At 38.7% G+C, this 11,081-nt stretch overlaps 1 long non-coding RNA gene across 2 annotated transcripts; it reads left to right on the top strand.

The window, feature by feature from the left end:
• The first annotated feature begins 1,105 nt into the window (after window positions 1-1,105).
• Window positions 1,106-10,942, top strand: LOC121853225. Of its 2 annotated transcripts, XR_006086283.1 has the most exons (5): window positions 1,106-1,251; window positions 1,773-1,894; window positions 5,472-5,521; window positions 5,865-6,049; window positions 9,982-10,942. It is a non-coding gene; the product is annotated as an uncharacterized LOC121853225 (long non-coding RNA). The 2 variants fall into 2 exon arrangements; XR_006086284.1 differs by lacking the exon at window positions 5,472-5,521.
• Window positions 10,943-11,081: the final 139 nt, after the last annotated feature.

Here is an 11,081-nt window from a genome sequence, read left to right as displayed (position 1 = left end):
AGCATAAAGAGGTTAAAAGGCCTTTGAAATGGTGCGTTATAGGCGAGTGTTAAAAATAAGTTACACTTTCTGGAAAGCAATGAAAAGGTACTAATGTCAGCAAAAACTTAGAGAAATAATTTAAAAAAATGTGATACCGTACTTTGGTAAAGTTGAAAGGAGGGAGGCCAGGCTAAGGCAGAGACTAACGAGTGGTAAAAACACACCTAAGATATGAGGATGGTACTGTGGGGTTCAAGATGTTTGGTTCACACTCAGGATGGTTGGAGAAAGGAAACTCACAGTGTGCTCTCTATATACATGTTGTATTGGATGTACAATGCAGCTTGGTGCTGGGAAGGCAGCATGGTTACAAGCGTGATGTACAGTAGAGAGAGCTGGTTGGTGAGGACGCTCAGAGAAGGACAGCTTGTGGGTCGCCATGCTCGCCGGCGGGAGCGAGGACCGCCAGGCAGGCGGAGGAGGAGGAGCGAGGGCCGCCAGGCAGCGGCGGAGGAGGTGTTGCTAGCTGGTTGGTGGAGGTAGAAAGAGCCAGGTCACCACGAGGTCAGGTCTTAAATAGCTGGGGTTGGCGTGGCTTAGTAGTTGACCCCCGCCCCGTGATGTATGGCGGCGCTGGTTGACTTAGACCACGAGGCACACACTGTGGAATTCGTGGGGTCGGCTACGCAGCGAGAAACAGCGTTTGTAGGGGAGAAATCCACTACAGTACTCTCATTGATTGATTAATTAGGGTTTAATCCGCCTCTATCGGCTTACTAGCTATTCCTTCTTTTATTACTTTGTTTTAACTTAATTGTTCAGTGTTAGTGTAGGAGGAAACCTGTAACACGTGTGTTTCAGGCTGGGACTTGAACCCAGGTCATATATTGAGAGATGCTCATTGATGCAAAGAGAATGCCCAATAAATTAGCCCACTCGCGGGGCAAATTAAAAAATAAATTATCACCAAAACTTAACATTTGTAACATGAATATACACTATATAATTCGGTTCAATATATTTTGTTATCAGAAATAATTTATCAAAATATAAATGCCATTAACTCGGTTTATTAACATTAACAATTCCTGGAGTGTCCTGAGCACCTCGACCCCTCAGGCTCGTCACCGTCGGTCACAAGCGTCGGGCTGTCGGTGACGAGGAGTCGGGTGGGACAGAAGTCTGTAAACAAACGCCTGTGACAGAGAAGCTCACCATAATAAACGGACAATTATCACGTTATTGGTGATTGGAAAATAGGTGATTTAGGTATGTATGTTTTTTTTATAATACTAGTAACTCGTTTTATATAGTTTGATAAAGCAGAAAATTTTATTATGGGTATTTTGGCCTCATGTGTTGGCCTGGACCAGGATACTGTGGCGTCTTAGTCGGTGTACTTCCAACTTTTTCTTCAAACAAGTAGCTTGCTAGAGGCTCAGGAATGAGTTTGATATTTGCTTTATGACTCTTTTGGTTCACTTAAATACGAAGGGTGACAGGCCAGCAATACAGGAAGTGGTTACTAAGCCGGGAATTCCCAGCTGGGCAGACTGGAGGCACCTGGCCGGGATGTTAAGTTAGGTCAGAGAAGTCACGTATCCTCATATGAGAGTTGTGAGATTTGTTACCATGTCATTGACTGTTTCATTACTGGCCATAGATACCATGGAAGTTAGACACTCCAGCTTATTTTACCAGGTGATTAAACACCCTAATGGCAACTTCGCCTAACCTAACCTCCCTAAGTCCTTTATACTGTAGTAAATATAATATTTTGTTGGTTACAGGAGATTTTACAACAAATCTTTGGGAAATTGAACTGCACTATCACAGCTGAAAATGACCAGCTGGAGCATGGAACAAGAGCTGCCACCACCACCATGGCACTATCACCATCACCTATGGCAAGGTAAACTGTAAACTAAAGGAACAGCTCTCATACCCTATGGTGGAAATCTTTGTGCCCCTCTAACTCATAATACAAGTTGTTGTAACTGTGCTCCTGTTAGTTGTTTGTCTTTGTCTCTCATCCTTTTTATATCTTTCTATCTAACTCCTGATGTATGTTTGTGTCTCTTGACCAAATTCCAAGTCCCTTCCTCCCCTTTGTTGAACACTCATGTCATTATACTGACATACTCATAATTACAGACATTATAAGTATTTTCTTCACAAGTTTAGTAACCATCGTATTTTTTCCGTTGTGAGGTCTCCTCCCCCATGCAATAGCTGGCTGACAATGAATACACATACAGTAATTATATTATATGTTGAGTTAAGGTTTCAGCAAGAGATATAGTATATAACATTATTTATAAAAATATTTATAAGTAATTTTTACTGCAGCAAGATGCCCAATCAAGCAGCGGCATCAGATTTTTTAAAATTATTATTGTACAGTATATGGCAGAGCATGAGTCAGGACATGGATGATGGTGCTTAGCTGTTCCTCATTTGAAGATATTAATGGTACAACTGTTATATAAAGATACCTTTCTAGCATCTAGTGTACCACATTTTCAGTTAATAGTAACCCACTAAGTGAGTTTCAGCAGCAATATATTGTACATAAGTCATGAACAAGAGGTAGCCAGGTGGCAGACTATTACAGCACTGTACCTACATTACAGGTCCAGCCTGATATAACATACAGGTAAACATCTCCATGAACACTTGTCAAAAGCATTGACAAAATTTATATGTATATATTATTGATGTTGCCACCCTGCTCCAGAATTTGAGTCCAAACATCCAGCATTGTAAGTAATTGTCTCAAGCAGGAGCGTTCCAGCATAAAATCACGTTGGCAGTCCTTCTCAAGGTTGTTTCTTAGTAGATGTTCCACTATGGCATGTTTTATAATGCACTCTAGTACTTTACACACAATGCTGGTCAGGGTCACTGGTCTTTAATTATTCGTGGAGTAATGATCGACCTGCTTGAATATAGGACTCACATAGCCATTTTCCAGTCACTGGGGACCTTTTGCTCCTCCAGGCACCTACCAAACAGGATCCAAAGGGGCTCAGCAAGCTTGTTGCACAACTCTCTTAGCACTCTGGGATGCACCATGTCAGGGCTGGGACTCTTATGAACCTTTAGCTGAGACAGTTTATTTTGTATACCCTCTTTTGAGAACACAATGTGGGTCAGCACTGTGTCACACCATCTTTTTTCAAACGCCGGAAGATTGGTTGCATCCTTTCTTGTGAACACCGAGGAATAGAATTCTTTTAACACCTCCGCCTTGTGTTGGTCTGAATCTGCATAAATACCATCAAGCCTCAGATCTGATACCCGGGTACGCCTTCACGTGTTTTTTATTTTTGTTTTGCTTAGCGGTAGAAAGCCTTCGGGTATGATTTTACCTCACTTACAATCTGCCTCTGGAACTCCTTTTCAGCTCTTCCTTGCACTCTGACTTTGCTTGGTTCCTGGATCTGGCATACATCCTCCTGTCCTGTTCATCATTTGTCCCAACCCACATCTTGAATTTCTGAGATTTTTTCTTAACTTTATCAACTGCTGCACAGTTCATGTATAACGGTCTCCTTTTATTCCGGGAGTCACTTTACTGGCTATGATATTCAGAGTAGTGTCTGTGCCCTTGTTCCTCAATGAGTTGGGCCCATGTATTGCCAACAGTGCCTAACAGATAGCCAGTACATGCCCACAGTGCCTAACAGAGACGTGATCGACCTCGCAAGCGGCTACCGGGTCAATCAGTGGCAAAGAAAATGAAATAAAATATATTAAAGTAAAATAATTGATTTTATCTTACAATCATAATAAAAAAGTAAAGGAGTCCTCCCAACTAAAAGTTTCATTTTCTTTTATCACAACAGTAATAATGCATATAAATGAACAGTTTTATGAATGACTTTAAATGCAGGAGGACTTAAATGACTTTGAATGAGATTAATTTTCAAATTTTCAGAATTAAATGACTGAATGAGTTTAAAGATGTTACAGTAGTATTAAAGAGACCAACCAAATATCACTTTAATTTATTGACTAATAATAATAACAATACTTGTAATACAGTAATAATATAGGTCACTTGCGAGGGAAATGTCATAGATGAAAAGTGTCTTAGAAATGTCTCAACTATTGATTTCAAAGATAAAATTTTTGAGATTTGGTTGGTGGTAATAATAATAATAATAGATTAATTGTCATGTAGTTAATTCAGGACAGAGTTTTATTTAAGAAATTAACATTTTGCTATAGAAATGTTAGTTATGAAAAGTTCACTTAATGAGACTTAAGTAAATTTTTGCAAAATTAATTTTACATTGCAGATTATAAGCAAAATATTTATAAGAATAAATGGATTTCAGGATTATTAGGACTAGTACTGTACTGTATTGGTTTAGTTAAGTTAGATTAGGATATGTTAGGTTAGTTAGGTAAGGTTAGGTTTGGTTAGGTTAGGTTAGTTAGGTAAGGTTAGGTCTGTTTTTCCTAATTTCATATTTATTCTGTTTATTACTCTTTTCTATACTTATATATTTGCATCATATATATTATTGTATTTTCTGAATTTCATGTCCTTACTTTCTCTCAATTATATCCTGTTTTAGTTATATTCTAAACCATGGATTAGTCTGGGAAACCATGTCATTCTTATTATAACACTTAGTATACTTACGACGGTAGCCTGCCACCACACAGACTTTTATTAGAATATAACATATCTCATTGAACTGTTAGGTAGCGTGCCAGCAAGCTTCTAGGCATGTGAGTTACAAAGTTATTTTCTGAGAACCAACGGGTTGAAGGGATAGAGTGGTGATACTTGTAGTTTACTAATTTAATATTTATTAACATATGGCATGAACAAGATGTTAATTAAGTACACTCAGACAAGACTGGACCACTTAGGTCTTACTTTAAACATAGCAAAATAGATCTTCATTTCTTGATTACAACATGACACACTCATTATATTACTTCATTGTCAATACAGATGAATATATAACACACTCGACAAGATCCAAAATTAAGATATTTTTAAGCACATCATGTTAGTACGGAATGAACAACATGGCACTTTAACTAGACTCAGTGGTAGTACACCTGGTTGGTGGACTCAACCCCTATACCAACGGTACCACTGGTAACACCAACATTCATGGGTTCAATATACTCGACCTGGGATAACTATATTTCTGCTGTTTATACAGACTGTCTGTTTATACAGACAGCCAAAACTCGCTTGGAAGGAGCGCCGGGGGGTAGACTCGGTGCAGTATCTTCACAGTGTTCCCTGGGTAGTCCTGTCCTCGGATTCTAATCTCGCCATATTAAAGACATCCTTCAATCCACAATCTCTGTAGCTCTTCTGACCTTGTTTTTTAATTCAGATGCAGTGGCTTCCACAGTTATCTCAGACTGCATAATGATCTTACAGTTTTCACCTACATAAGGCTGTGACATAAATATTTAATTTTCTTGCATACTCATCTATGCCATCTGGGATGCAGAGAGGTTTTCTCCCTTGCTGTTAATCAAGAAATCTGGCTTTATAAAACAAGTAAGGAACTACTGGAAGGTCTTCTTCTGTGAATCATGCAATTTATGAACTTATGGATCTTTATTTTGAAAGAGAAGGACATACTCCTTCAGTAGAGGCATTTCTGCTTCACAGAACTCCAGTAGAGTTTTCTATCCCTATAGAAAACCTATAGTAAAGTTAAAACATTATAAAATACAGCATGCCCTTCAAATTCGCGGGGGTTAGGTTCTCAAAATGGCTGCGAATAGCCAAATCCATGAATAACATTTGCTGACCAGGGGAGGGGTACATTTTTACTTGTGTACAGAAATATATATTCCCTTCATGTGTTTGCCCTTAGGACAATTATTTCTTTTACCAGTATTGTATACCGGTATGTGTGAATGTGTAGACACACACACACACACACCACTAGATGTCTCCATGACCACGTGAGGTCCTTCATATCAACACCCGAGGACGAGTTACTGCATCAGGTGGCCTACGTGACCTCACACAGTAAGGCAAGTGACCAGCCCGAGCCATCATCTGCAACTATAATAATTTGTATGTTCAATTTATGTTTCTTCTCCTTTTAGTAATGAAAGATTTTGTTAAACGACCCACCCACCCACCCCATGTCTGTATGTAATACGCAATTTTTGTCTAATGTATATTTTCAGCCTTCGGACTGCTGAACTTTTTCAATAAACCGTTAATTATTATTATTATTATTATTATTATGCTATAAGAACAGCCCAGTCCCAACCATTTTAAATATTATCAACAACTCGTAATCAACCAGTGTATGTATTCACTCCCAGCCAATCTTACCTTTTTGCTCAGTCACTATGTTGAAATACCCTGTAGTACTTCCTTCTCTTTCTTCTTAATGTAACGGACAGTTGACTCGTTGACGCCGTACTCCCGGCCACACGTGGCAAAGCTTTGGCCACTCCTAAGTTTGTCCAGCAGTTGTATCTTCTCCACTAGGGTCATGACCTTCATTTCTCTCTTCACTTGTGTGGGCACCTTCCCACAGCTGGATGAAGGTGGTTGAGAGCGTTTGGGAGCCATCACAAACACGAAGAGCACACGCACGAGACGAACAAGTGTTTATCTCGGACTGAGGCGGAGGGAGTGAGGGTGCGAGTGGGCCAGCCTCCCGGGACAAGAGAGACACCTTGCTGGACTCCACAAAACTCACGCGATCCCCGTATCGGTTGCGAAAAGGCCAGCAACTTTAAAACTACCCACAGTCATTCTTGGGCACATCCTGGGTGTCGTCCGCAAATAATAGAGGAACGCGAAATAAAAATCCGCGAATTATCCGGGCATGCTGTATTGAATTTTAGATTTCATACGCCATTAAATGCCATAAAAATATTAATGGTTTAAAACATAAATATGATGATTTTGTTTGATCATGTCTTCAAGCATTTTAATTTTGCTTATTTGTTTATTAAGCAATGTGACAAGTTATCTACTAATATCAAACTTGATAATTCACTCTTTCACATATTCGCTTTTCTGTTCTTGCTCTCATCTGTGAAGTTTTTTGACCTTTCCTTCAACTCTTTCCATACTTCCTTAATTCTTTTTCTAAAGGGTTGTGAGATGTTATGCTTTGAGAGAACTGAATCTAATCCATCTTTGTATATTTCCTTGTCTTGCTTTTGCAGGAAGGGGAAATAAAACAGGACATAAGCATCCCACAGATGCAAGGTGCTGACACTCACATCACAGGTAGAAAGCCAGTGATGTGGGACAAGGCATTCTGGTCTTGAAAACTTTATACCTATAAGATTGCATATTTCATGCAGTCATTATGAATGTGATGACATGAATCTCCATCTATGTCCAACAAATGTGGAGCTCTCTTTTCTTTTATCTGTTGTTCCAAGCCATTCTGGGAACCTCTCATTATAGCACAGGAATCCATGAGAATAGAAACTAAGTTTTCCCATGGTAGTTGATGCTCTTCAAAGAGATCATCTAAAGCTTTGAATAGAGATTGACTGGTTACCATTGTAAACTCAATAGCTGCTTGGTGTTCTACCATCATCTTTTGGTGACTTTGTGACCAATTACACCTAATACTCTTAGATGTGTTTTTGTTGAAGCTTCATCAGTGTTCAAAGAAAAAGGCTAGATCCTCATCTCTTGAAGAATGGTATCTAGAAAACTTTTCTTCAAGCCATAAGACAATTTATAAGAGGCTGATGTGCAGTCCATTGTCATTTCATCCAGAGCTCTACAATCCTTAGCTAGTTCCTTGGGAAGGACTATCATCACTAGTGGCATGGTCATGGGAAGCGAATGTTCTGCGATTACACCAAGCACCATTGCCTATAAAAACAAATAGTAAACTCACTGGTGGAAAGCACTCAGAGCAAAATTTATTGACTATTGAGCAGCTAATGAAAATAAATTTAAATTTAGCTATGCTAATGAATATACTGTAACATATAACAGAGAACAGTTCTGAATTTCTGATTGCATCACAATAATTATCATTTTTACATTTAAGCAAATGATTGTTAGGCCAATACATTTAATTATACAGTATATACCATACCCCAATAACCTAATACTTGAGCAGACATACAAACAATTACTTGGTTGTTTACCACACGATCAAGAGAGGCGCCAGTCGCCTTGTGGTACCTACATTTTGGTGGGGCAGACACTATATCAATCCTTCTGTGGAACTATTGATAAGAGTTATGTTGCTATGTCTAAGTTTCCAATCTTTAATGTGTTTTGGTTTGGTCACATGAGCTTGCAGTGCTTCCATAATTTATATTGTCACAGCACAATGTGTAAATAATTTACCCTGGGAGACTCGGCTTTGAAAAACAGTCAAAAGACAGAGTATTTCCATCCACAACTGCAGTCTCTTGCAGCCAGCTCCACTTAAATTTATTTCTGACAGATCATTCACACTAATAATTTTTATTCCAGACATGATTAATTAATAGATTCCTATGGCAGAAAGAATTGGTCTTACTCTGAAACACAGAAAGCAGTAAATTAATATTACATTGTACATACACTCAAAATTATGTACAGGTAGTTCACTATGTCCCCATGATTCAACATGAACTGCTTTAACATTAACAAATGGAACTGCATTTACATCAAACATTTATTGCTTAGCTGAAGCCAACTGGGTGAGTACTGTATACAAAAAATAGTGATGGCACAATTAGCTGAACAGCCCAAAAATGTAGCTTCACTACATCATAGATATTTCTCAACGGTAATCCCTCACAATGGCAAGGGTGTCTGGTGCAGACTTATAGAAACATGGCTCACCTCTCCCATGTTGGTGTATTTGTGCATGGTACTCTACGCCTTGGGCTCAGGACAAATGAAATCCCAGACTGCAACCGCCGTATAATATCAGTGACAAACATAACGCTTTATTTCTTTGTCTATATGATATTCATTTATTAAGAGGATGTTGAAAATATCTATAACTCATATTATTATTTTCAAAATACTTGTTTGACCAGTTGTTTATTCGGCCGTACCGTTTACCGGGTCCCTCCAGGCAGCCACACACACGTGTCGCAGATCTATCCACCCAGCTTCAGCAGCAAAGGGTTGCTGTATAAGCACCAAGCTTCAACAGCAAGCATTTGATATATATGGAAACTTAGTTATATTGAAAAATTCTTCTAATAGTGGCGTTGTATGTCATTGATCTTTGGTCAATTAAATACTAAAGAATTGAAGAATGGAATGCAAAACAAGCAATACTCAGCCAAAGAGAAATAGAGTGTATATGATGTAATGCATGGACATGTAGAGTGCGGCCACTATACTAAGTATACTAGCTCATTATACTTGTGTGGCAGTCAGTAAACTGACCCATTGACCCTAGAGGGTCAATTATTGTTAACCTTTTCTCTCGTCATGGTCATACCACTCCCCCCAAAAAAATTCTCAACGGATCTAAGCGATTCATGTGGGTCGCCTAAAACAGTGGGAAAAAACGTAAAATAGGAAAACCCCAGAAAATCATGTCCCTAGCTTATACTAGAGGCGGACAAAGGGTGACATGATAGAAGTTTATAAACACCTCAGGTGATATTACTCAGTCAAGTGTTCATACCTGGAGCTGGCAGATGAATGCTCCGTTAGAGGTGACAACTTAAGGTTTAAGAAGTTACGAGTTTAGAAAATTGTCAGGCAAACTTCTTCGGAGTGAGGGTTGTGAACTTTTGGAACAATCTGCCTGGGAACATTGACACAGCAGTGAGTGAGCTCATTCAAGACCAGACTTGACCAACATTGGTGCAGGTACAGATAGCACCTTCCATCACAAATATACAAGGTTTATCTCCTTATACAGAATCACCTTGAGTGCAGTACTGTGGCGAGGCGTGGTTGCCACACTGGACCTCTCTCAAATGATGGATCACACAAACATCTGCCCATCCACCTTAAGATTAACCACTCTTCTGCTAACTTACCCTAATTTCATCCCCCAGGTGGTGTTGGAGCATCTATAATCAGATGAAATAAACTGGGGGCTAACCTTCATGTGAACCTGAACAACTGCCTTACAATAACATCTACAAGCATTAATCATTCCTAAGCTGGTGTATGATAAGACTTCATGATAATGCAATTGAGACTTTTCAGAAGATTTTGAATAAATTGGAACTGATTAGTCCTTGCTCTTCTGCCTTGGCCATACAGGGAGCAACAACAGACTACCAGGTCAAGCTGTGGAATCAAGAACAGTACTGGGCTTCAAAATAGCCCTCGAAAAAATTTGAAAAACAATGAAGGGGTTCACCCTTAAGCATTGCCACCTCGAGGGTGACTGTTAGGTAAATAAGGTATGAAACTGATAAATTTTCCCAAACAAGGGAGAAAGTAACAAATGGTTCAACACTTGCCAGGCAACACAATAAATAAGACCATAATGTACTGAATTTTGTATGCTGTTCTGTATACAGTATAGTACTGTTCTCCTGTTACAACACTCGGTAATTAAAATTCATTTGTGTACCATGTTATTTCTTGTTTTGGGGAACCATGCATCTTTTGTGTAAGATGTTACATTTATTCCTACAGTTATTTATCTACCTATGTAATAAAGCAGCCATATTGTTTTCACATAAAAAGTGTGATGACTGCCAAGTGTCACCACACTGGGCCATGTTACTGACTATGGGATGAGTCAAAGCTTTAGTTGTTTGATTCCATTCTGATAGGTGAATCAGTTTGTGGACAGTATGGTTGTTGGCTGAGAGTTCATATTGTCTTTACTTATATTATTGTGTTCCTGCTCCATTAGGTTAAGTATTATATATATTGTAATGATTAAATTGTATTGTGTGTGGATGGGTAAGTTTTCATACTGAGAAACCTAATTAATTATTGTCATTATTGTTTGCAGAACACATTGTAAATAGTTTCATTTAATTATATTAACTTATTTTACTCATTGGTTTTGCTTCTCCCATATACAAGTTTGACCAGTCTCGTAAAACATTTCATGGTAAATATAGTTATTTTAGTTGTGAACCCAATCTGTAGAAGTAAGAGTTAATGTAACACTTTCAAAAGGGAAATGAAAATG

The sequence above is a fragment of the Homarus americanus genome, unplaced genomic scaffold (genome assembly GCF_018991925.1).
Source record: "Homarus americanus isolate GMGI-L3 unplaced genomic scaffold, GMGI_Hamer_2.0 scaffold53139, whole genome shotgun sequence".
Taxonomy (NCBI): domain Eukaryota; kingdom Metazoa; phylum Arthropoda; class Malacostraca; order Decapoda; family Nephropidae; genus Homarus; species Homarus americanus.
The sequence above is the reverse complement of the archived record's forward strand: the minus strand, read 5'-3'. Positions and strand labels throughout refer to the sequence as shown.